Raw genomic sequence first — 27822 nt, 5'->3', positions numbered from 1 at the left:
AGCAGCTTGTCACATTAACACTGGCTAAGACTTCCACTCCTGGAGTCTGACTCAGAATGGCTGAAGAACAGCTTGGATCCACTGCTGTGACATGTACCTTTTAATCCAGTGCAGGAATCCCAGAAGCCTGATCTCAGAGCCTGTCATGAAGTCAGGATGTCCCACTTGACAGGTGATTATGAACTGATCAATATTGCGGTTAAATAAGGATCAGGATAAACAAATAGGCTGAACAGATGTTTATTCAGGGAAGAAATAACTTACAGCCTAGACAGATGAACACCAGCAATTTCCACCGAATGTCCTCCTGTCCGAGTCCCACCAGCAAGAGAGCTTTTCCAGGCTCTTCCTCAGACTTCCTTCCACAGGTCACTTCCGCCCATGGCTCCATCCCCCAATGGGCGTGGTCAGTGCCACAAAAGGACTATCTCACTACAGATCAAAATTCTGTATCCTGGTCTGTGCTTTAGTAAGTTAGATGTTCCTGTCATCTTTTCCCCAACAATGAGGTGGGTGCAACCCAAGGCATCTTTTATGGGTTCAAGACCAATACCCTTACCATGTCTTTGTATGGCAGGGAGCACAGTAGGCAGACCTCCAAGGCCTTGCTTTGATTTCCTGGGTTCTATATGATGGTTCAGACCCTGGCTGGGATTAGATTCTCCCCATCCTACATGTTAGACTTTTCATTCCTGTGATAAAATAACTGACATGAATATCATGAGGAAGACATTATTTAGTTCATAGCTTCTGCCATCACTGCAAGAAGTGCACAGTGTGACAGGAAACCTGACAGACAATAAGTAGAGAGAACACAATTACATGGTTGTCCGATGAGGCAGTATGGCTCGATCAATACCTCTTACCACTGAAAAGCTCACAGCTGCACAGCAACTAACCTCATACTTTACTTCCCTGTTAATAAATTCAAAGGGGAGAACCTGGTATCCCACCAAAGGCATCCTAAGGAAATATCCTAACACTTACACTCTTCATTATTAATTTTAAAATCATTATAATGTTGGAAAATCTGCTGTCATGCTATTCTATCTCTCTAATACACACAAAACATTCACCACATTCATATGGAGCGACCCCCCCCAAATAACACATGCCATGGCCCCAACCCATTCCCAATGTGGGGCCAAGGATTAGTATGCTTTTCCTTCAAAGAAATGAAGTCAGCCAGATGATGGCTCTCTGCGAGATTAGTTAAACAAATAGATGTTAACATGAATTCTTTCAACTGGAAGTATCCTGCTTTCGAATATTTATTCTTTTCTGTTTTCCAGAGATGAAGACATACATTATATTTTGGGCCTCCCTCCTATTGTTCCCTCTCTCAGAACAAGGATTTGATCAGCTCATTGCTGACAATGAATTGATAAAAGCATTATATGGAGCCCCATGTGATTGCAGGGGAGGAAAGTACCTTACTACTGGTTCCTTCACTGGATATGTTGATTGAGGAGATAAAACTACTTATCTATCCATGCAGACTGCCCTTAACAGGGGAGTCACTCAAGACTGGATATGTGTTAACAAACCCAAGTCCCTTCCCATCATTAATGGAGAGCCAGGCCTTTGTCCAATGGAGTGCAACTTTGTAGATAAAATAAATTCCAGGTATTATGGCACCTCTCAAGAGTGCATTCATAATAATTGATCATACTTTACAGCATTCCCCTTTTAAAACTACGAAGGTAATTTGGAGGAGACTAGGGAACTATCCCTCAGGATCTCTACTCCAACAAATATGCTCAGGCTTCACACTTTGCTCCACCTGGAATACCAGCCTGTTGTGATAAGATAGCACCCATCCATGTTTCTGATGTTGGGCTGAGAGATCAGGGCAGAGAAATCATAGTCCAGAAAAAATGCAAACCATGATTGACTCTCTGATTCCTCATATGGATTATCATACATTATTACTTCCCAAACCCAGCGGTACAAACAGCAACTCACAAACGTCAGATATTCAGTCTGCTACCCATTATGCTTTAAACATTACCAACCCCAGCCTAGGAAAAGACTGCCAGCTATGCTTGACCTTGGGAACCTCCTGGTCCATAGCATTACCTGTGCTTAATGATTCCTTGTTGCCTAATTATGAATTCATGGGGAAGGATAACTTCACAATTAGAGTCTCTTTTAAAATCCAGCCCACAGGATTTAATAATTCCTCATGGTTTTACAAACATTTTAAGAATGAATGACAGCTTTGATAGAGATGTAGGACAAGCCTCCTTTACCTCTTGCTTTTCAGTGATTAATGTCTCCACAGCTCTATGTGCTGGTTCTGGACAAGTCCTACTTTGTGCAATGACTTAGCTTATGCCTTGCTGCCAGCTAATTGGACAGGATTGGGTGTCCTGACTACCCTCCTTCCAGATATAGAAATAATACCTGGATGTGCCCATCCCAATATGCAGCATAGACTATTTCACTCTGAGGCACAAGAGAGCAGTCTAATTCATTCCAATATTGGTTGGACTTGGTATTTCAGGAGACCTAGCCACAGTTCTGCAGGCATGAGTGTTAGGAACTAGCAGCCAGCTGACCCCCGCCCCAACGATGGGCGGGAGGCTCATGGCAGTGTCATCCCCATGTCAGCTTTACCTGGCTTTACCTGGCAGCCAGAGGACTCAGTTATGCATGAGCAAGTCCCCTTTAAAAGCAAGTGGCCCACACCCCTCTCACTCTCTGCCTCACTGCCTCTCTGCTTCTCTCTCTGCTCCTTTGCTCTCTCTTTGCTCTCTCTCTGTTCCCTCTCTCTCTCCTGCTTTCGGTTGGCCACCAGCTACCCCCTCTTTCTCTCCCCTCTCTCAATAAATCCACGTAGGCGCTGAGTCTCGTGTTTGTGTTTCTTAGGCATAAGTTGCATCAAAAGAACAACAATGGGAATAGCAATAAAATCATACTCTAGGCTGTCTCAACAGACCATCTAAGTGTCAGTCCAAGACGTCCAGGACCAAGTTGACTCTCTAGCAGTGGTGAACCTACAAAATAGAAGAGGGCTAGACTTACTCACTGCTGACAAGTGAGTTATTTGACTTTACAGCTAAATGCTGCTTTATGCTAACAAGTCCGGAATTGTTCTAGACAGATTCAAGAAACATCAAGAAGAGCCCGAGAAACTTTGCAGATGGCTGTTTGATCAACCATCTGCAATGCCTAGAATGGACTCCTGCTTTACCTCCTTCCCCTGCTAGGTCCCATCCTTAGCCTACTTAGTCTATTATCCCTAGGACCTTTTCTGTTAACAAACTGATGTGCCTCATTAAAAATCAAATGCTATAAAAATGCAACCCATACAGGTACATTATCATCACCTTGAAATGGCTGATATGGGAGACAGCTGTGAAAAACTCTAGCCAATACACAGGTAACCTGTGTGTTGACAAAATGGAGTCATCCTGTCCTTGGTGATCATTTACAATGACGGGCAACAGAGGAGAGACAGAGGTTTCCCTACCCCAATAGTCCCCTAAGACAGGAATGTTCGTCACAAGTATTCATCTCCAATGACAGGTAAGGCTATGCCACATTCCTGATCCAAGAATGTCTCTAACCTAATACAGGCACAGTCCTCTCAAGAACATCCCACTTCATGGCATTTTTTTTAACTATATTTAAAAGGGGGACCTGTGCAGAACACCAGAGGAAAGTTAGCATCTTAACAGACATCTTTCCTATTATTCTCTTAGATACGAATATACTGGTAATTTTCCATTCTCCTATATTATTCCCTTGTTAAACATTTGATGCAATCTGACCCTGAAAGAATCCCAGCTGCATGCTTATCATATAGCAAGTTATCTTATAGCAGAACACCTGCATTCTGCTTGGAAGGACCTTCTGCCTCCCTCAAATACTCCACATTCTCCCTTTGTCCCGTTCCCTCATTTCTCCACCACTTAAACTCTGTGGTTATATTCATTAAATGAGACATGATCAGAATACTGTCTTGTTTCCATCTCTTGTGTCTCTTGTTCCCTCATTCGCCTCCCTCCGGCAGGGTCCCTGTCAACTAACCAGCAGATCGGGGTAATTACTAGGATTCTAGCTTGAACAAAATGGATCTAGTTATCATCTGCCATTATCACAGATGAGGAATCCAGGTCGGAGAGAGCTGACCTCAGGACAGACCAAGGGATCTTTGTTAGGTAGTTTGAGATACATCTTGAATGTCCAAGTTGCTGTTGGGTGTCTTGGAGTAAATGAGTCTGTCTATTATGGGAAAGGTCTGCGCTGGTGATGGCATGCTGGAAACTAGTATGAGTGGGAATCTATCCCCAAAACTCTTACCTAGATGCTAGACACTAACAGTGTGAGCCTGCCGCATGCAGAAACCAATTAGTATGTGTTTACTTAGAGCCCAGGATGGGTCAGGTCATAAGCATTGTAGATTCTTAGTGCTTGTAACTTAGAGATACTTAGTGCTTGTAACTTAGGGATGCCAGTGACAGACAACAGACTGAGTCACACCACTAAGTAACAGCCTCCAGATGACCATATGCTCTGTAGAATTTTCCTGAAACTACAGCACCATGGAGATCTGCCTTTAGGAGCTTGGCCTGAATCATCTGTGGCTGCCTAGGAGGTGAAGAGAGCCAATAAAGAAATGTTTGTAACAAAGCAAACAGATCACAAACACCCACAGCCAACCAGTTTCTCAGGTTCTTCTCTAGTGCTCACAAAACATGGGATGTACTAACATGGCAGGATTCAGAAATAAAACTCAAGTGTCTGTCTTGATTCTGTGGCACAGCTCACAGATACTGCTTTCAGAGTTCCTGCAGAGGAAGGGAGAGAGTGCATCTGTCATAAAGTCTGAAACATGGAGAAAGTTAGCACCATGAGCTTGGGAATTACAGTGTTCAGCCAAACAGAGCTAGGCTCGTGGCTGAGAATGAGCATGAGGGAGCATTTGAGACTGTGTGTAAGTCCATGTTCCCTGATGACAATTGACCAAGGCCAAGTACACTCCCCTCCTTGGACTTCAATTTCTTACCTGGAAGAACCTTTCCAAGGTTCTCAATAGGCAGAGTTGGAGCTCTGCCTTGATGCCTTTCCTGCTGGCCAGTTGTTGGTGTGATGTTGGAGCCCCTGGCTCAGAGAAGGAAGAGCATCAGAAGGTGGCATTGTAGTAACAGCCATTAACAACCCAACCCATGTGCTTTTCACCCTATCTGTTCTCCCAAGTGAAATGAACAAATGAACATTAGTCTTGTTTAACTCCTATTACAGAAGGTGCAGTTTGCCAGGCAGGTCCTTGTGTAAGGTAGCATATTTAACTAAAAGTTAACAGTAGAGGACCAAAACTTTTTGCTGGGATTATTATCCCTTGTCTTGGTGTCCTTCACACAAAGCCCAGATTTGAGTCAAGAACACTAGGCTCAAATCTGAAACAAGCCCTTTCTGCAAGGACCCCAGGGAGGCAGCCCCACAGCACAGTGGCACTCTCACACCTTCTGGGACATGGGAGGCTTTGTGAATATAGAGTGTTATACAAAGCCTATAAATTGTGGCTATAAACACAAACTCATAACTACTTGGAGGGAGAAAACTTCCCACAAGACAGTAATGCCTTCATTTCAGAAACTTCTGAAATGCATATGCAAGACCTCTCCTTGTCAGTAATCTTTGAGTGGCAAATTATGTCTTGTGATATTAAAAGCTATAGGAAAATACATATTAATGAATATCATGATGTTCGTCTTCTCTAGAAAGCCATGGGCAACAGACTGAGATATTAGTGTGGAGATTAGGAGAACAGCCAGAGGATGAACATCCTCCTCAGGCTAGCCAAAGCCTGCCTTTTAGAGGACAAGCCAAGACACACACACTCACACACACACACACACACACACACACACACACACAGAGAGAGAGAGAGAGAGAGAGAGAATGGTAGGGTGAGGCTCCCTTTTTGTTGCAGAAACCAGTGGATCCCTTGTGACTGAGGGGGCAGGGCTGCCCAGTGAACCCTGGACACTTGAGGAATTCACAGCCTGACCTAGAAGACTAGGCAATGGTGAGTGGCAAGGCCTTTAGAAAAGATGTATGTACCTCTGTTGCTCCGGGTTAATGTCAAACAACCTCATGACTCTCCTCTGTTTGGCAGAGAAGCCTTTGGATTTTTTTCTGCTGCTGCTTTGGCTTTTGGCAAGTGAAATATTCCAAGACCTCAGCCTTGCTCTGCAGATGGCTCTCACAATTTTGCTGACTCAAGTGTGGTATGCTCTACTTCAGGAAGGAACTTATAAAGGCCTCAGCTTGCTGGAGTCCCAGCTCCTGCTCAGAGACATGGTGATATGGTTCACTGTTCTGGTCTCAGACACCAGGACCCTCATACCCCATTCTTGAGAGCCACCATCTTTGCCTAGCTTTCTGTCTGTCTAAGTGTTTGCTCCACACAGCTGCCAAGGTGTAACAGTAACGCTCACGCTAACTGTGCAGCTACCATACTGCTGCCTGGTCAAACACTGACTTCCTGTCCTGCATCTTTGAGGTAACTCTTTCGAGCATTGAAAATCCTTTGTAATGCAAGACTTCTCTAACCCTGTGGGGAAGAAAGCTTGAGATATGGATTAGCCAGGTCATTAAATGAATCAGGACCACAAGATTAGACTGAAGTGAAAGGGAGCTGGGCTTTTTAGGGAAATGAGCCATTCTAGCACCAGGGGAAACTGCCTGGGCTTCCAGGGAGGTCAAGGAGGGGGAACGGGGACATTGAGCACCACAGCCCTCTGTCCTTGTTCGTCAATCTGTGGACCCCATGTGGCTGCTCTTTGGGAGGTGTCCTCCACTCCCACTTTCAGTCACAAATATGAGAGCATCTTGGGCATTACTCACTCTCAACAACAGCACATGTAATATTAAGTTACTCGGGTCCTAGGAAACACTAAGTGAAACTACTTCACAGTTGCATTCAGTCCTGAAACACTCAAGCATCACCTCCTCCCCAGTTGGGGCAGCAACAGTCTATTCTTCCCTGGGCAGCAGGTGCCTCACTTGGCCTTCTTCTGCTGCAACCCTGGGTAGTGCTCTTTCCTGAACCTACTGGTTGGGGAATATTATTTTAAGTTTTGTCTTTTGTTTATGCTGCATCTGTTTAACTCTGTGAAGTTGTGTTATTGTGATTTTCTAAAACAGAAGATGGTCTAATAAGGAGCTGAAGGCCAATAGCGTGGCTGGAGCAAGGACAGGTGGGGCTGGCTGGCAGACAGTACACATTGAAGGAGAAAGGAGGAAGAGAGGAAGCAAGAAGAGAACAAGGGGAGGAGGATGTCATGGACCAGCCACTCACCGAGCCCAGGAGTAAGAGTGAAATAAGATATGCAGAGGTAAAAAAAGGAAAAAGCCCAGTGGCAAAAGGTAATTGGGCTAATTTATAGTTAAGGAAAGCTATCAACAGACCAAGCTCAGGCCAGAAATTCAGTATTAAAAATAAGCCCCTGGGTGTGATTCTTGCATTGGGGGGTGTGTCCCATAGAAAAGTAAGACTAAAACATCACATTATACCTCCCTCTTTGCTGGGTTCTTTTCCACTAACCATACAGTAAAAACAAGTCTGAGGCTAACCACCTGCTTTATGTTAACATATCAACAGTAACTGATACCTACACTTTTCTAAAGGAGGGGGTAAAAAGACAGAATACACAATATTTGAGGTACTTCAAGACAGGGATGGCTCTCTCTCTCTCTGTCTCTCTCTCTCTCAGTCTCTCTCTCTTGCTTTCTCTCTCACTCTCTGTTTTGTTTGTTTAATACAGGTTGTATGTCTGTGTAGCCCTGGCTGTCCTAGTACTGAGACAGCCACCTGCCTCTGCCTTCTAAGTTCTGGTATACTTAGTGCTTCTCAAGTAGTTGATTTACAATGAAACATAGATTCATATGCTCATAGGTATTTGTACAATTTATTTTAGTCTCATTAACCTTTCTAAGCCATTAGGAATATAGTTATTTTTTTCATGAACATAATAATATTGACTTTGAATCATGCCAAAGGGACACAGCAGGGGTATAAGTCATCACATCACAAGCTTAATCTTCACAGTGTTCTCTCTCTCCTCTAGTACTGCTCCAGTGCTTGCTTCCCCTTCCTGACACATCTCTTTTCTGCTCAAGTACCAAGTCCTTTGTTATGTGACACTGGGCCTAGGAAGCTTCTCATATGACAAAGGGTGAACAGCCAGGCAGTGGAGGGGAGCAGTAGTTATCCATGCAGGCAATGGCCAAGAGAATTTAAAGGCCTAGGATGCACCTCTTCTATTTTTCCTGAACGGCACTTGTTCCCTGAGGATAACACACACACTCATCCTGACCTCTCTTCAAGTCTAGAGAGTGAGTAGGGAAGATTCACACTCAGGGCCTTGATTGCTTTTGTGTACTGTGAGTCAATTCCCTGTATGTTGTCCTGGGACTCCGTTGTGACAGGTATCCCTGATTCAGCTTCCAGTTTCGACCATCTATAATGTCATCTGTTCCAATTTTGTGTCTCTCATCTAGGCCTCCCAAGGGCTCCTATGCAGTCTACTTCAGGCCTCACTTACTCCTTCCCTTTCTTCCTTGTGTTCAGCACCTTTCAGCCACCAGGATTCTTTGTTATTTAAATTTCTGCTGGAAAAAGCCCTTATGCTCAAGAAACAAAATAGGCACTTTGCACACACAGACTTGCTCCAGGGACATCCATGGGCCAAGATCACACTTCCACTTTGAAGCCTTGGGTGACATCATCGAGCCATGTGGGCCTCCAGGGGACATGTGCCTTGGGGTTAGCTCCACAGCCAAGGGAGGGGCGGCCAAAGTGGCTGCTTCTATGGCTACTGGAGTATGTTTCTCCTGATCTCTCAGTTGTCTCCCCGTGGCTGCCTTAGTCTGTTTGCCCTTCAGGATCAATGGATATTGGAGGCAAGCTGTCCTGGAGAGGGCTCTGGTATAAGAGGGACTAGGGAGTCTGAAATGCACCTGAAATAGCTGAGGTAATGGCTGTAGGGAGACTTAAGGAGGTCTTTGTTTGTTTGTAGTTTTTCATGACAGGGTTTCTGTGTTTGACAACCCTGCTCAACCTGAAACTCACTCTGTAGTCTAGGTGGCCTTTAACACTAAGACCTGCCTGCCTCAGCCTCCTGTGTGCTGGTATTAAAGGCATCTTCCATAACCCTCTGTTATTTTTATTTATTTATTTATTTATTTATTTTGTCTTAATTTTTTTTATTTCTATTTAATTTTATATAACAAAGTCCAATTAAATGAAAACAAACATTTATACACAATATTTGGGAATTTGGGCGTCGTTCTTTCCAAACTACTTCCTGCTGGTAAGGGGCGCTGTCTTGGGGGATTCGAAGAAGATTCAGATATCCTAGCTTAGTCTGTAGGTGTCACTGGTGTTTCTAATTTTAGCCATTCTGGCAGGGGTAAGATGGTATCTCAAAGTTGTTTTGATTTGCACTTCCCTGATAGCTAAGGATGTGGAGCATTTTCTTAAGTGTCTTTCAGCCTTTTTGATTTCCTCCACTGAGAATTCTTTCTTCAGTTCTGTACCCCATTTTTAATAGGGTTATTTGGTGTTTTGGTGACTAGTTTCTTGAGTTCTTTGTATATTTTGGAGATTAGCCCTTTGTCGGATATAGGATTAGTGAAAATCTTTTCCCAGTCAGTGGGCTGCCGTTTGGTCTTGTCAACTGTGTCCTTTGCCTTACAGAAGCTTGTAAGTTTGAAGAGGTCCCATTTATTAATTGTTTCTTTCAGTGTCTGTGCCCCTAGAGTTATGTTCAAGAAGCGGTCTCTTATACCAATTTGTTCAAGGGTACCTCCTACTTTCTCTTCTAAGAGGATCAATGTGGCTGGATTGATGTTGAGGTCTTTGATCCATTTGGACTTGAGTTTTGTGCATGGCGACAGACATGGGTCTATCTGCAGTCCTCTACACACCCTCATCCAATTGTGCCAGCACCATTTGTTGAAGATGCTGTCTTTGCCCCATTGTATAATTTTAGCTGTTTTGTCGAAAATCAGGTGTTCATAGGTGCATGGATTAATATCAGGATTTTCAATTCAATTCCATTGGTCTACCTGTCTAATCTTATGCCAATAACAGACTGTTTTCAGAACTATAGCTCTGTAGTAGAGCTTAAAGTCAGGAATGGTTATGCCTCCTGAAGTTCTTTTATTGAATAGGGATGTTTTGGCTATCCTGGGTCTTTTGTTTTTCCATATAAAGTTGATTATTATCCTTTCAAGGTCGGTGAAGAATTGTGGTGGGATTTTAATGGGGATTGCATTGAATCTGTAGATTGCTTTTGGTAAGATTGCCATTTTTACTATGTTTATCCTACCTAACCAAGAGCATGGGAGGTCTTTCCATTTTCTGGTATCTTCTTTAATTTCTTTCTTTAGAGTCACAAAGTTCTTGTTATAAAGGTCTTTTACTTGTTTGGTAAGCGTTACACCAAGATACTTTATGTTGCTTGTGGCTATTGTAAAGGGTGATGTTTCTCTGATATCTTTCTCTGCCACTTTGTTGTCTGAAAAAAATAGGGCTACTGATTTTTTTGAGTTTATCTTGTATCCTGCTAGTTTGCTGAAGGTGTTTCTGTGTTTGACAGCCCTGCTCAACCTGAAACTCACTCTGTAGTCTAGGTGGCCTTTAACTCTAAGACCTGCCTGCCTCAGCCTCCTGCGTGCTGGTATTAAAGGCATCTTCCATAACCCTCTGTTATTATTTTTATTTATTTATTTTAAAGCAAGGGACTCATATGGCCCTGGCAGTTGTAGAATTCATTCACAATATTGTTGTGACCACCTCGATCAGCAAGGAAGACACAATGCTCCGACTGTTCTTTAAGCAGTTTATTCAGGAACCATGAAAAATCTTCTGACCCCAGGGAAAGCCCGCCCACAGCTTAAAAGCTCTCTACACATTATTAGTAGTCACATTGTGTAAAGGTAACAGGATTATACTTCTGTTTCAACTACGAAGTACTTTTATCACTTCATGTAAGGATTTCTTCCATCTTCTGTATGAGTAAAAGCAGAGAGTAGCTTTAGTTGGCTTTGGTCTCAGAACTCTTGTTTGTTTGTTTGTTTTGTTTTGTTTTAATTAGTTTTCCCCTCTGAAGTCAAAATTACCCTGTTTTGCCCAGACACTTACTATGTAGCCTAGGCTGAGCTCAGAAGTGTAATATTCCTGTCTCAGCTTCTGGCATGTTAGAATTTACAGGCCTCTCTCACTGCTTCAATCCCAGAAAGCATCTTTGAGACTGGCAGAGTTAGTTTCTGTCGGTGTGTAATGCTAGAGCTGATGGAGAGATAACTGGTGATTAAGAATGTTCCTTTGACTTCCAGAAAACCAGATCTAAGTTCCCAGCAACCAAGGTAGACACTTAACAAGGACCTGTAACTACAGATCAAGGAGATAAAACACCTTCCTCCTACTCAGACTTCCTTCAATGGGTCACTTCTGCCCCTGTCCACCCTCAATGGGCGTGGTCAGTGCCACAGAAGGACACAAAGTGAATATCCCACTATAATTCCCCTTTTAGTCTAAGGCCTGGAGGAAAAATGTTGATTAACAGAAATGAGTTAATGCTTAAGACAGAGCTAGCCAAAAAGAAACTACTACCTGGACAACAGCAGTATATCTAATACAGAGTCTCTGTGTGTTATTTGGGGTCGGTGTGGCAACTGGATAAGACCGGCCAGGCTGGCGGAAAAACCTACCCCTTACACCACTCCTTAAATCAAAATATGTGACTATAACTATTTGGGCAGGAAGAATACTTGATTTATAAAAGGTAGTTAATGAAGACTTTTCTGAGAAGGTGGAATTTGAGATTAGTAGGGCTCTGCCTGGTATCTTGAGCAAGCCTGAAGCTGTTGGCCACAACTTCTTGATCCAGAGTTACTATTGGTACTCTTCCTGCCCCCATCCACAACCCAGAGTTGTCATTGGTACTCTTCCTGTTATGCTAACACACACCTGGTGGGGAGGAGCTAAACCTAATAAGTCTGTTATTTTCCACTGTGCTGTGAGTCAGTATATAAGCCCACTCCATCCACCCAATAAACACCATTCAGCATTCCAACATTGCCATTGAACGAATAAATAAATAACTAAATCTTTAAGGAACACTAGAAAAATCATGTGAGTATCCTCATGATACTCATTTAATGAAGCTTCCATCCTAAAATAAATCACTGACTAATTATTTTCCATAGCGTATAAATGTAGATTATGACATAACGAGGAATACTCCATCCCACAGAATACAAGAATAACTCTATACCAGTTGTCAATCCATTCTCATAAGAAACATTTCATGTGAGTTTAACTAAAATGTATGGGTTTTTGAAAAAAATAATCAACAATAAAATCCATAAAAACAAGGCATAATGATATATTTTGAACTTCTAATCTTTTGAGTTGGGAATCACATAAACTTTATTTTATGCCCACTGCACAAACTACTTACAGAGATTGATGATAACATAGTACTGAAAAGGCCACTGCAAAATCAGGAAGATAGAACATTCCCATGCATAATATTGACTCCTTTAACTTTCTCCAAATGCACAGACCAAGTCATGAAGATGAACCTATAATTCATAGGATTGTAATTCCTGATAGTAAAGCATACACCGACAAATAACTGATTTTTATCAAAATATCTAAAATGGTACAATGAAAAAAAGAAAGCATCTTCAACAAATGGTGCTGGCATAATAGGATGGTGACCTGTAGAAGACCTCAAAATAAATCATGCCACACGGAACCTCTTAGAAGAGAATGTAGATGATACCCTTGAATGAATTGGTACAGTGACAGCTTCCTGAACTGAACAAAAGTAGCAAGGATACTAAGATCGACAATTAATAAATGGGACATCATCAAATTGAGAAGATTCTGTAAGGCAAAGGACACAGTTGACAAGACCACAGACTGGCAAAAGATCTTCACCAACCACATATCAGAGAGAGTGCTGGTCTCCAGAGTATACAAAGAACTCAAGAAGCTACTCACCAAAACACCAAATAACCCTATTAAAAATGGGGTACAGAACTGAATAGAGAATTCTCAATGGAGGAATCTAAAATGGCTGAAAGACACTTAAAGTGCTCAACATCTTTAGCCATCAGGGAACTGCAAATCAAAACAACTCTGAGATACCTTCTTAATCCTGCCAGAATGTCTAAAATTAGGAACACCAATGACAATTTATGCTGAAGAGGATGTGGAGAAAGTCAAACATTCTTTCACTGCCTGTGGGGGTGCCAACTTGTACAGCCAATTTGGACATCTGTATGGCGGTTCCTCAGGAAAATGGGAATGAGTCTACCACAGGAACTGGCAATCTCCCTCTTAGGCATATACCAAATTGATCCACATTCATGCAATAAGGACATCTGTACAACTATGTTCATAGCAGCATTATTCATAATAGCAATAACCTGGGAGCAACATAGATGTCCCTCAACTAAAGAATTGGTAAGGATGATGTGGTACATTTACACAATGGAATACTACTCAGTGGGGGGAAAATGGAATCTTGAAATTTGCAGGCAAATGGATGGAACTTGAAGTAACCATTCTGAGTGAGGTAACCCACTCACAAATCAGGAATATGGAATGTACTCACTCATATATGGATTTTATACATAATGCCAAGGACCACCAGTCTATAATCCACACTGCTAGAGAAACTAGGATACATGAGGAACCAAAGAGATTCATGCAAGGTCCCTCATAGTAGGGGAAAGGAACAATATCTCCTGAGACTATAGGGAGTGAGGGTGGGCAGTAAGTGGAGTGCAAGCAAGTACAAAGAGAAGGGGCTGAGAGGAGAGCATGTGGGACTAGGAAGATTGACTCAGGAGGATAAGAGAGCAAAAATAAAGGATAACATAAAAGAGAAAACTGACTATAAGTGTTCAGAGACCTACAAGGATGACCTCAACTAATGATCTGAGCAACAGAGGAAAGGCAACTATAAATGCTCTTCCATGATAATGAGATTGATGAGGAACTCATTTGCCATCATAGAGCCCTCATCTAGTAGCAGAAGCAGACACCCACAGCTAAACACTGAATAAAACTGGAATCCAAATGCAGAGAGAGAGGAGTGATAAGAAAATGGGGGCAAGACCAGGCTACAGAAACCCATAGAGACAGCTGACCTGAACAAGGAGGAGCTAATGGATGTGCAGATTATACCTGGGAAACTAGCATTGCACCAACTCAGACCCCCTGAACATGGGTCTCAGTTAGAAGGTGTGGACTGTCTAAGCGACCTCTGACAGTGGAACCAGGATGTATCCCTGGTTCAGGAAAAGACTTTGGGAGCACATTGGCCCTGGAGGGATACTCCCTTACCCTAGAGGCAGAAGGGAGGGCCTAGTCCCTACTCCAAATGACTTGACAGATTTTTTTTTGATCCCTCCTGGAAGGCATCACCTTCTCTATGGGTGGGGACGTGGAATGGGACTGGAGGGGGGGATAAAAAGGGTGTGATGGAAGGAAGGAGAGAGACTTGGGGTTGAAGTGTAAAATAAGAGAAAATAATAAATATAGGAAAAATATTTTCTTTTAAAAATGTGGGAGCTTTCTTATGGAGAGGTTTGTCCTCTGCTCTCTAATCTACTCATTCCCAGGAATTCCATACATGAGGTAAACTCAAGCACACAGTTTGTAGAAGTGAAGCCTGAGTTCACACTTTCACATGTAAAAAGAAAGGGAGCTGGGGGTAAAGTCTAATGTGAGTGAAATTTGGATTTCATTTCCTAATCATGTGTAAGATTGACTCATTCTGTGTGACACATCCAGTCTAAGACAGTGAGTTAACAGTGGGAAGTCACTCCAGTGTTGCATCTGAAAAGGTCTCTGCAATGTCTTTGTACTGCCAGTGTAAGACTAAAGTCATACTAAAATGAAAATGCCTTCCTCAAACAAGTAATGACGTCATAGAGTTTCTTTTCTCTACACTAACACCCAAGGAATGGGCTCATGGAGGAGGCTCTAGTTTTTTCTGAATTAAGGTCATGTCCTGCTACACAGAGAGCTGGTAATAGAGCATGCATGTAGATACTTTGAGCAGCTAGCATCTGTTGGCAGATAGTCTTGGGAAAATTTATCTTTAATATTCAGTACACATCACACACCTACAGTGCTATCAACATAATTATCTGTCTGAAAAAGTTACCAAGTTACCTGTTTTGAAACCTATGAAATTATACTATAAAAAAAATCATTAACATTGCCTATGTTCTCATTTCTCAGGTTCACATAAAGAAAGTTGAAATATGGAACATTATCTCTGCCTCTGGTTGACATATGACATATAGACATTGAGAAATAAAACAAGAGTGTCTTTCCAATCAGTGTGATATAATCCAAACTATAGCCTTCTTTCCCTGAAAAGTATCATTAGAGTCATTGTTTGCCCTCCCCAGACTGTAATACTGGTGGGCCAGTTGAGGGCAGGCAGATGAAGCACTCCAGAGACTGTTTCAGGGAACTGGGTATGCTTTAATGCCCATGAACAACTACTCATATACCAGAAGCACAGTAACTGATTTGTTAGTTCATTACCTAAGAGTAGTGAGCACTCATACCACCAGGGTGTCTTTGGAGAAAGCACATACAAGGAGCCAAGAAGAAACAATTGTGTCAACCAAGACACTAGGCACACAATGGGCTTGTGTCTCAGCTAGGCAAGGCCCCTTGTTACCCAATTGGCTACTAGCTGACCTTCCCCAGTTTCCACCCTCATGCGTCATTATTTTCCCAGAGAACAAGCATATCCTCTTCACAGAAAGCTTCTCCATGTTCGCTATCACAAAATTGTCATAGAACACCCCTGTGGACAACTGAGGATGGAAAGGGTTGAAAACAGTATTGCTTTGCATTACAAATCATTTTCCCACACTTTATGCAATAAACATTTCAATTACAATAAATCGATTGAAAAACCAATAGAATGAAAAAATGTAATTGAATAAAAAATACATTAGGAAGGAAACAGACATTAAATGAAAAGAAAAAAAGGATGGCATAATTACATACCCTGAAATTGCTTTCTATTGCTGTGATAAAATATAAGTAGAACCAGCATGGGGAAGAAAGGGTTTACTTCATATAAAAGCTTGTGATTTAGAACCAAAGGAAGCCACTTCAGCAGCTCAATGGAGGAGCTTGAAACAGAAACCAAGGGAGCACACTGCTCTCTGGCTTCCTCCCTGCCTGAAGCTCAGCTACTTTTTTTGCACAACACAGGCCTTCCTGCCTAGGAATAACAGTACCACCCACAGTGGGCAGGCACTCCTACATCAATTGTGAACCAAGAAAATGTCCCACAGACATGCCCACAGGCCAACATGAAAGAGGCAAATTCTTAATTGGGTGTGAAGTTGACAACCAAGATTAGCCTTCCTAGTGACCCATGGAAAAGGAGTTGGAGGATTTCAGGATATAGGATGTACCATTCCTTTGGAACACCTGTGTTTGCATCTGCTGACTTGGCAGCAGTTAGAGAAGTCAGAAACTAAACACAGATGGGGAACTACAGGTGCTAACCATTTTTGAGTGTTGTATTTCAGACAGGACACTCTGGTTCTTGATAAAGTTCTGTGCTATAGAAGTACTGAGAGCCTAGGGAAAGAACATCTTAAAGCAGCAGAGGATAATTTAACATTTACAGACTCCTAATGTAAATTCTCTAAGAACAGGGAAGTGAGACATGAGCAGTTAGGAAGAAACAAGAGATTGGTGGAGCTTGAGCAAACATTAAGGCCCTGGAGAACAGTAAACTTACACCTGGAATCAATTCGTGTTAATTGTACTTTGTAGTTCCATGAAATTTATCAAAACCTGAAACTAAATGTGAAAATTCTTCAAAATAGAAAAAGTAAAATCCCCAAGTCAATAATGTGGGGGCAACTTCTCACATATCTATAGATACAGATATATAGAAATATGAAAAGCATTTGTACTATTTTGAACCAGAGCTAATTCAAATAATATTTTCTGTTTGTTTACTAAAGTAAAAGGATGCATTTGTTCATTTAACTGTAATATGTTTGAGGATAATCCACGAAGAGAGGAAAGAAATAGAAACTGACAGAAAGAGAGAAAAGAATGAAAACCAGACAAGGAAATTCCACCGCTTACACAGCCTGGAAGTCAGAACCTATGGATACCTGCCGTCTGTCCCATCTAAAAGAAAGAAGGCATGTGCTGTGTTTGAGGGTAAAAGCTGATTTGGCAAATTCAGACTGTCAGAATAACCGCAAAGCCTTGGTGTGGGGAGACATGCTCTTGTCATGAATGTCCGGCTGGGCCCTAGTGATTCTAAATCTAATTTTAACCAGATGTCGGGAGAGTATTATGGCTATCGCAGGTCTCGATCCACTGCCTCTGAATTGGGAATAAGTGGCAGTTTTCTCCTCCTGCTGGATCAGAGAAGGCAGCTGACAGCACACTGAAACACAGTTTTCAAGGCCTCAGAGGCCAGAATTCCAACCCTCCCAACTGTCTTTTCCACAGGTACCCGCCCACACCTAACTAAGCATGCGCAGAGCTCCTGGCCTCTGCAAAGACTGGATCTCCACCAAGCTGCAGAGGGTGAGAAATCAGCTCTGCCTGGAGGCTGGAGCCCAGGGTGGCAGGGTGAATGTGGTGAGAGAGAGAGTAAGGTGGTGGTGGGGAGAGTGGAGAGGAGGGTGGTAGTGAGGTCTTTTCATTTGGAGGGACTGACTGAAAGCGAATTGGGTAGAGGCAGAGCCATGGTTGAGGTGGTACACTATTGTTACTGATTAGTTATCTAATTAAAAGAAGGAACTATTGTACATTCTCTTCTGACCTCCAATACGTGACATGGTGATAACACAAGCATAGAACTAAACACAATAAATAACCAACCGACCTAGCAGATGCTGGTTTTCCATGTTATCCTCGTTCCGCAACCTGCAGCTCTGCATGTCAGTACTCTGTACTGAGGCTCCAAGTGCGTCCCTCCCGATGCTGCGCGCTTGGTCGAAGAGGACGACCTTCCCCGAATAGAGGAGGATCGGTCTTCGGTCAAGGGTATACGAGTAGCTGCGCTCCCCTGCTAGAACCTCCAAGCAAGCTCTCAAGGCCTCCTATATTCATTTATCCTGACCAGGAGCACCACTGTTGCAGTCAGGGTGAGACAACAACTGAAGAGATCACAACAAACAGACCCCACCCACCACTGAAGGGGCCACTTTGCCATGGAGGTAAACCCAAGGCACATGTCTAGCCAGAGGCCGAAGCGGCCCTATGACATCATGCAAGGAAATAAATCCAGTCTGGTCCAGGTCTATTGATGACCCTGGAGCAAGTGTGTGTGGGCTGTGCTTACTTTGTTTCTTGGGCACAGAGGATTTTCCAGAGGAAATTTCAACAAGAAAGATCCCTGGTGGCTTAAAGCTGCAGAACACAGCAAAGAAAGGGAAGGAGTGAGTGAGGCTTGAATCAAGTAGACTTCTTGGGAGAGCTCCGGAAGCTGGCCGACAATGAAGGGTGAGCTGGAGGACAGACAAGAATTTGAGAAGGGTACGAGTATAGATGGCCAGGAATTGGAAGCTGAATCAGGATACCTGTCACAACAGAGACCCAAGACCACTTTCTAGGGAATTGGCTCAGAGTGCATAAAAGCAATCGAGACCCAGAGTGTGAAGCCACCCGACTCAATCTCTAGACTAGAATAGATGTCAGGATGAGTGTGTATTATCCCCAGGGGGAACTAGTGTCGCTCAGGAGAACTAGAAGAGTTGAGTGCAAGTCCTTTAGCTTGTGCTGGCCCCTGCCTACCTGAATAAGTGCTGCCAAGGACCCTGCTCCCTTCCACTGCCTGGCTTTTCACCCTTCCTCTCATAAAAACCTCCGTAGGTGCATGCAGTATCACAAACCTAAGGCGTTGGTATGTGAGCACAAAAGAGAAGCAAGGTGAGCACTGCAGTGGTTTTAGAGCAGACAGAAAACACTTTAAAAATTAAGCTCTGATCTGGTGATGCACACCCCACTGTGTCATATTATCAGAGATCAAGTGCTTAGGCATGCCTCAAAGTCAATATTATTATGTATATAAAGGAAATACTTGATCTTGTGTCCTGTGCCTTTGAACCCAGCTCCCTATACCACATAAAATAATGAATGAAAAGGTGGTGGGTGTGTTCACAGGGCATTGGTGGGTCTTACCTTTAATCCCAGCACTTGGGAGGCAGCGGCAGGCTAACGTCAGTTCCAGGCCATCCAGGTCTACAGAGTTAGTGCCAGGACAACCATGGGTATGCATTGAAACCCTGTCTTAAATACCCTGTGTGTGTGTGTGTGTGTGTGTGTGTGTGTGTGTGTGTGTGTGTGTGTGTTGTGTTATGTGTAAGGACATATGGATTTGTGAGCATGGGTGTGGGTGTAAAATAAGTTCTGGAAGAATCAAGCTGAGTTCTTTTTGACCCAGTTGATTGATGAATATGTTGGAATCCAAAGTCTTAGGGAGGAATTTTTCACCTGTTAAAATTAGCCTTTAGCTTTTCTGTCAGGGGTTGAAGATTTAGCTTAGTGGTGAGAATGGTTGTGTGGCATGCCCAAGGCCCAGGGACTGATCTCTAAAGCAGAAAACAAAATCCTTTAAATGAAAAGAAGTAAGAAGACAAGGGCTGTTGTTCTCTAAGAGCCCTTATTTTGGAACAAAACCATCATTAGACTGGATTGAAAGTTGTGACAACCTCTTCTTCTGACACCTGCTGGACATCAGATGTGTTTTCCAGTTGCTAGCTGATTCTTTTTGTTCATTTATACTTTTTTTTTTGTTATTTCATTCCTGCCTATTTGTTTATTTATCTATCTATTTATTTATTATTTGGAGACAGTGTCTCATTTTGTATTCCATGGACTGTCTCAAGCTGGGAGATAATCCTGCCTCTGCCTACTGAGTGCAGGGTTTAAAGGTGTATAGGACCATGGTAAATCATTAATTTATTATTTATTTAGTGTATTTATTTACTTTCATTTCTTGCAACAAGATTCCCTGTGTAGTCCACTGTGTCCTAGAATCACTTTATAGACCTTGCTGGGCTAAAACTCATAGAGTTTAGACTGCCGGTGAGTGGAATTAATGTTATATAACACTACTGCCTGACTATTTTTTTTTTTTATACTTGTTGAATGTTCTCAAAGTTCATGGAGTTCAAGAGGCCTTTGAGCTTGAAATCATGAAGTATAAACTGAAACATAGTTCTTGGAACAAAGTGAAGACGGCTCATCGGAAGATCTTCCCAACTTACTAGTGAAGATTCATAGAGAAGAAAGCCTGGGATGTGACCATCAGAATCTTCCAGAATATCAATAGGAATGATCTCAGTGAGAGGGCAGCAGGAGAGATTGCTGGTGAGTAGGGTCAAGCTTCTTTACTATGAGGTTCATGTCATAGTTTTGATACCTCTTGTTCATTCCCAACTTCCATAGGACAGGCAGGTGTGGGGAACATTATTCTACTTGAGGAAGGAGGCAGACTGGGATAGATATGTTAGCTCTGATCTGTGAAGTCAAATGCATGAAGGTTTCATGCCCTAACCTACCTAGATTGTTAAACTTCTACATAGGACATCAGTCATTTTACCCTTGTATGAAAACTGAAGACTTAACTCTAGAGTGAAGTTGTAACTCTGGATTTGGGCAGGCAGCATCAGAAAACACATGGGGGTGCAGGAAGTTGGCACTGTCTGTGTAAACCTGAAAATCTGACTTCAGAAACCACATAAAATCCAGGCATCAGAGCAAGTTGGCCCTTCAGCATGGCAAGGTGTAAGGTAGCTGAAGAGAAACCAGTCTCAAAAAATGACATGGAGGAGGGTCTGGAGGGATAGCTCAATGTTTTTAAGGACACCTGCTACTCAATCAGAAGACCTTTGTCAGTTTCCAGAACCTACTTGGTGGTTCACAAGCAGCACATAACCCAAGTGTCAGGGAATCTAGTGCCCTCTTCTGTCTCCTAAGGGCACTGAACTTATGTGATACACACACATATGCAGACAAAAGCACCCATATGCATCTTTCTTTTTTTTCCTTTCTTTCTTCTTCCTTCCTTCCTTCCTTTCTTTCTTTTTTTCTTTTTTTTTATAAGTGCAGGACACCTAAAGGAGACACCTAGCATTGGTCTCTGGTCTCAACATGCATGGGTACTGTGCCCCTTCCCCAACTCCTACACCTACATACCTTTCATGTATGTATTTGAATCAACTGTTTTCTGGTGTGAAACAAGATTTCTCCTTTTTTGTCATGGCTGGGTCTGTTTTGTACTTTAACAAGCACAAGTGAAAATGGTAAAGCCATCTTTCATTAACAGCATGGTCTTAAGAGTCACATGATTATTTATCCTGGTATAAGGTGTCATGGATGCAATTCATGACAATGGTAGGTCTGGTGCTATGAAAGATTTTCATGCCTCGGTTTTTTGTTTGTTGTTTTAAAAAATGTCTCTGTGCTGTTCTTTCTACTCTGACTTTTTCTAGAACTACAGATACATATCTTTGATTTAAGTTTAAAGTATATGAGAACAAGAACAATTAGATTCTGCCTTAGATGAATTTGAGAGTACTTGCATGCATTTCTGTGTACTATGTGTGTATATTTCCCTTGGAGCAGGCAGAGGGTGTTTAGATATTCTGGTACTGGACAGTGGTATGGATGATTCCTGAACTGAACCCAGGTCTTCTGCGTGCTTGTAACCACTGTGCCATATCTTAATCCCCATGTGTTATGACATCATACCATGTCTCATGTATATCTTTATATCCTTTTTGTTGTTTATGCTTTAGGTTCAATTTTGTTTTCAACTGTCCTTATTCCCTGTTCAGCTACTTTTATTTTGTGGTTTTGGATCTTGCCTAGACTCTCTTTGTAGACCAGATTAGCGTGAAATTCACAGAGATCTATCTGCCTCTGCCTACCTATTTCTGGGACTAAAAGGGCATACCTCCTGGCTTCCGTTCAGATACTTCTAATCAATAACAAATCCACCTATTAACTTCTTTTGAGTTTTTTTATGTTATTATTTGTGTGTGTACACACATTTGCATACCATGGTGCACAAGTGGAGCTGAGAAGACAACTTTTGATAGTTACTCCTGCTTCTGTCATTTGAGTTTTGGGGACCAAACTCAGATCATCAGACTCCTTGTCAAGTGTATTCACAACCTAAGGCATCTCACCAGCCCCTATCTGTTGGTTCTTAAATTTAGTTAAGACATTTTACATGTGCAGTTTGACTTGGTTTTCCTCTGTCTCCATTGACTACCCAACCTGCCTTTTATTTATATGGAACACCTTTTAAAAATTGTTAAACTTATCATACAAAATGAGTTTTTGTATAAAATTGTGTTTGTGTCTTTGTGTGTGTGTGTGTGTGTGTGTGTGTGTGTGTGTGTGATTTACTTTTCTACCGTATTCACCTACAGTGACTCTCCTGTGTTTCTTTCCATCTAGTTCCCTCTTGTTCCCCTAAATAGACTCCTTTTTCTTTCATGCCATAAATGTGGGAAGTTGTATATATAGACCATTTTTACAGTATTTTTAAAAATTACAAGTATGTGTGTGTGTGTGTGTGTCTGTATGTGGGATTACATATATGAGTGCATTTCCTGCAGAGGCCAGAGGAAAAAGAACTATTAGAAGCTATGTCCCAATTTGGTTTAACAGATATATATAGGGAGCCTAACTACTAGAATTCCAGAGCCTCTACCTTGAAAAAAGCTTTTGGAGGGCAAGTTCAGTTGTAATGAACATTTGCTTCCTGCAAGATCTATGAGGCTACAGAAACCCTGTCATATTTTGAGAGGTTGCAATTACATAGAAACATACACAGTCTTTCTCAAGGTCATAGTACCACAGACAGTCCCAAATAAGATATTTTGTAAGGATGGTGGAGACCCTTGAGATTCTAGAGTTCTGGAATTCACATGGCCATTCATGTGAACACACAAACTAAAAATGTTGCATACTACACTCCAATTTTGAGTGAAGATGGTGCACTAAGCTCCACAAAGTCCCTGGTAGAGTTTTCTCAATGTAGCTGGGGCCACTCACTCTTTCCTGGTTGTTTCTACAGTCCAATAGGGACAGAAAAGCTTACTCATGCACCGACTTTATGTTATGCAGATGTGTAGATTGCTGAGTGCACAGGCCCAAGGGTGGCTAAGACTGACTCAACTCCATATGGAAATGTGTGGATTGCTGAATGCACAGCTAGGAAAGGCTGACTTTCACTTCTGCCTAATTAAGAAGGTAATTGCAATTTGGCTTGAGGTTCTCACTCAAGAAGAGATTTTGACTCATGCCAGATAAGACAAGATCCAACCAATACTTTAGAAACTTGTGAAAATCCAGCCTAGTGTATGCACATTTGGATTTTCACCATTTCTTTGGTGAGGTGCCAGGCTCTCAAGTGAGGCCTATTCAGGCTGTAAGCCATATGATGATACAAATAATCAATAAAATCAAATAAACTAATGAGATGACATATATGAGAACTTTTCCATGCAATATTATTGGAGTTCCCTTTTGAAACCCTTCATATATGACCTGTGTGTCTACACATGCCTATGATCTGTGTGCATTTTTCAGAATGTGCATATTCATGTGTGGGCAAAGATGAACAGGTGCTTCAGCACATCTGCAGATGTGAGCAGACTGCCTGGAGTTCTGGCCTTCCCTGGCCCTTTTAGTCCAATAGAATTTCCCTGTGCTCCGTGTCTTCTCCTGTCTCCCTGCCCCATGTCACCTGAAGAGAACTTTGAATGTAGCCATGGCCAACCACACCCAGGTGTTGGGTGCTTTCTGGAGATCCCGTCCCAGGTTCTGACACTGTCACTGCTAGTACTTCAGTCAGTGTCATTATCTCCCTGATCTACTTGAGAATTTCCTACAAAGATATAACTAATGCTGAAAACATAATCTCATACAACCAAATGTCTCTCTCCTTCACATCTCTCCCTTATGTCATTGTATTAACTGAGCGTTTGACTTTTAGAAAGTAACACTGCACAGCACATTCCTTACTATGGGATATGATTAATTATTTTCCCAATGTGCTTCCTCTAATCTCTACAGGGCTCTGAAAAGATGAGGATCCGTATGTAACGAGTTTTGAAGAAACTGATGTGGCTTAAACTAAGTTAAAGGCCTCTTTTACAGGAAGTCAAGGTGGCAGGAAGGAAAGAGAACACCAGTCACACAAGGTTCTGTTACTACAGCAAAGTGGATCCAGGCAAGACAAAGAAAGGGGACATGGAAAAGGGGATGAAGTTTTCTCTGTGCTTCTCAGTGCTCTAGACTTCAGATACCTGTTCAACAGACCACCTTACTTGACTTGTGACTTGTAGTCACAAATGTGTGTAGCTGACCCAGATGCAATAGGGTCTATTTAAAAATAAGTCTTTAAACCTGTGTTGACTTACCTGGGCTTTCCACCACCTTAAACTTTCCTTCATGTTTGTCTGATGATGTGTTCGTTTTGATCTCTTTGAAGGCTTCTTGTGGACCACACACCACTGCTGTTTTAATAACAAAGCTTTCTTCTGAAGATACTTCAGCACTTTTAAATGCCAATGAGAGATTGGGGACCACCTCCCCACTTGTGTCTTTATCAACTCCATCCACCGTCCTATCCAGAAGAGCACTCCATTTGACAAAGTCTGAGGAGTTTTGTTGGTATTCCTTACATCTTCATAGAAGGCCTTGTTTTCTGCCTCTTCTTTCTCTCTCTCTCTGTCTCTCTCTCTCCCTATAGAAAGAGAAATGGGATGAGTGTAATAATTCAAAACTGAGAAGAATAGACTTGCCAGCAAAGAGATGAACAACCTGCAGTTGTGTCCAGGTCTGACATCTCATCATGGAGTCTATTCCCCTTCATAACCCTGGTACTATGAAAAACAACCATGACTCCCTTACTCAGTTACTGCATAGCTGTTTTAAGTGACAATTCTGTCTCAATGTTCTGAGTACCCTAATGAACCTTGGGTGTTTGTATGATTGTGCACATCCATGTGCTTGTGTGTGTGTGTGTGTGTGTGTGTGTGTGTGTGTGTGTGTGTGTTGACTTGTGTAGGTACAAGCCCATGTGTTTGCAAGTATGTGTAGAGCTAGAGTGTATCTCTTCGATCAAAACTTCCACTGGAACAGGAAAACACAGTCCCAGGTCACAGGTTGACTAAGTGATACAAAAACATTCTGTCTTCATGCTCACTTGTTGACGACCTTATCTGGCAGGTATTTTGCATAATCCTTGCTATACTGTTTCAGCAGTTTGCTATATTTATTGTCTATTTATTGTCTGCAACACAAAAACAAAATGGAGAATTAGAATAGTGCTAATGTCAGCAAAGGGGGAAAGAAAACAAGTTGGGAGAGACATTAGAATCTTTTTTTAATTTAATATATTTTTTCTTCTTTTACACATAAGTCCTATTTCCCTTTCGCTCTGATCCTCCCAACCATTTCAATCCCCAGACAGGGTGAGGCCTTCCATGAGGGTTCATCAAGGTCTGTCAAGTCATTTGAGGTAGGGCCTAGGCCCTCCCCCATGGATCTGTGCTAAAGGATTATCCCCACCATGGGGAATGTGCTCTCAAAGTACTTTCCTGCAGCAGGGATACATCCTGGTTCTGTGAGATGTCAGTTTCTTATGTTTGACTTGAGCTCCATTCAATGCCAATCCTTTCTTCTGTACTGTGATGCTAAGCTTGCATCACCTCCCCTCCCAACAAGGTTCAAGTTCTGTGACATTTCTTTGTGTAGCTCCCTCTGACTCTGGAGATTTAGGTCTATCACAAAGACAAAGATCTACCTTGTTGATTTTGGATCCTGTTCCCTTAGAAAGCATGTTGCAGTATTCTGGGCCTTTTCTGAGTTTCTCCACGAATTGTCTAAATGAATAAAGCAGAGTGACTAAGGTATGCATAAAAGTTCTAAATGTCTAAATATGACATTTCTATAAAATTTCCATAATTATTTCTATAAAAATTCTAGGCATGGATTCAGAAGTTCTTGGAATGAGAAGAGTTCCACCCTGGGATCCCACATCCCTTTCCTTCCCAGTGCCTGGAGAAAGAAAGGTCCTCATTCATTTATCAACTTGTGTGTGTGTGAGCTGCCAGAAATCTGATTGAAAGTTGTCTTTGTCAAGTTTCATAAGCTCAGCAGAGGTGAGAAGCATGAAGAGGAAGATAGGATTAGTGAAGGAACAGTCACAGGAAAGGAGATGGAAAGTGCAGATTCTCATGTTAAAAATTTGTGGTACACCACAAATGCTTCCTCTTTAAGTCCTTTCTTTTGGATGTCTGCCACCATTTTTAAGCCATGCCTAATTTTTATGTATGTTTCTAAGGTATGTTGTTTACTTCAACATTCAGCCTGAAAGAAATTAAAAATTGGAACTGCTCTTTTGGTGGAAGAGTTATGTCTTTATATTTTTGCATGGTTCTCTTGTTATGAGACAGAAAACAGAAGATGGGGAACTTCAGCAGCCACCTCCTAATTTCCTGCCATATTGTAATTACACTGTCTACAACACACACCTATACAGTGTGTGAGTGTGTGTGTGTGTGACAAATCTCTTACTAAGTTGTTAGAGTAAATAAAACACCACATGTGTTAATACGGCTCAATAAATTTAATTTAGTGCACAAAACCAGTCTAGGATCTCCTTACTATGGTACTAATGTGGTTTAGGAGGGGGGAAGGGAGGAAGGGAGGGAGAAGGAACTGGGATTAGTATGTAAAATAAGATAGGTTTTCAGTTAAATAAGAACTAATTTAAAAAATGGTACCATTTCTTAAAATTTGCCATATATGATTATATGCCGAAGAAATTTGTTTTCAGCAACAATGAGATTTACCTCACTTGGGGCCTAGCACTGAAAAGTCCTGAAGAGCTCTTTTGGTCTCTGAGCCAGGATTTAAAAAAAATATGCCTGTCAGCAGGAATTAGAGAAGTTAAGAAAACAAATTCTTTGCTTCTCCAAAAATTAATGATAAATTTTGTTAATTTATGCATTGCTATGTTAATGATCACTAAGTCCTTGCAGGATTTAATACTAATATTCAATTGATGAGGTAGTAGATATTACCTAACTATAATTTTTTTCATGGTGTTTAATACTGAGCCAAATATTTGAACAGACCTTTCTCCCATTGTATACTTTTACCTGTTTTGTTAAAAATCAAGTGCTTGTGTGTGTGTGGGTCAAGATCAGGATTTTTGATTTTATTCTATTGGTCTACTTATCTATTTTTGTGCCAATACCAGGCAGTTTTCAGGACTGTAGCTCTGTAGTCTGTAGTACAGCTTAAAGCTTCTGATAGTGATGCCTCCTGAAGTTCCTATATTGTACAGGTATTGTTTTGTCCTGGGTCTTTTGTTTTTCCATATAAAATTGAGTATTATACTTTCAAGGTCAGTGAAGAATTTTGTTGAGATTTTTGATGGGGATTGCATTGAATCTGTAGATTGCTTTTGGCAAGATTGCCATTTTTAATATGTTAATCCTACCTGTCCAAGAACATGGGAAATCTTTCCATTTTCTGTTATCTTCTTTAATTTTTTTCTTTAAAGACACAATGTTCTTGCTATATATGTCTTTCACTTGTTTGGTAAGCATTACCTCAATATACTGTATGTTGTTTGTGGACATTATAAAGGGTGATGATTCTCTTATTTCTTTCTCAGCCCATTTTCTGTCTGCATATTGTAGGTCTACAGATTTTTTTTTTTTTAGTTTAACTTATATCCTGCTTGT

At 41.8% G+C, this 27822-nt stretch overlaps 1 pseudogene; it reads right to left on the bottom strand.

The window, feature by feature from the left end:
* Positions 1-27822, bottom strand: part of LOC127217063 (F-box only protein 33-like) — a 73588-nt pseudogene that overhangs the window by 24122 nt on the left and 21644 nt on the right.

Source organism: Phodopus roborovskii, unplaced genomic scaffold (genome assembly GCF_943737965.1).
Source record: "Phodopus roborovskii unplaced genomic scaffold, PHOROB, whole genome shotgun sequence".
Taxonomy (NCBI): Eukaryota; Metazoa; Chordata; class Mammalia; order Rodentia; family Cricetidae; genus Phodopus; species Phodopus roborovskii.
This window is presented reverse-complemented; position numbering and strand designations above follow the sequence as displayed.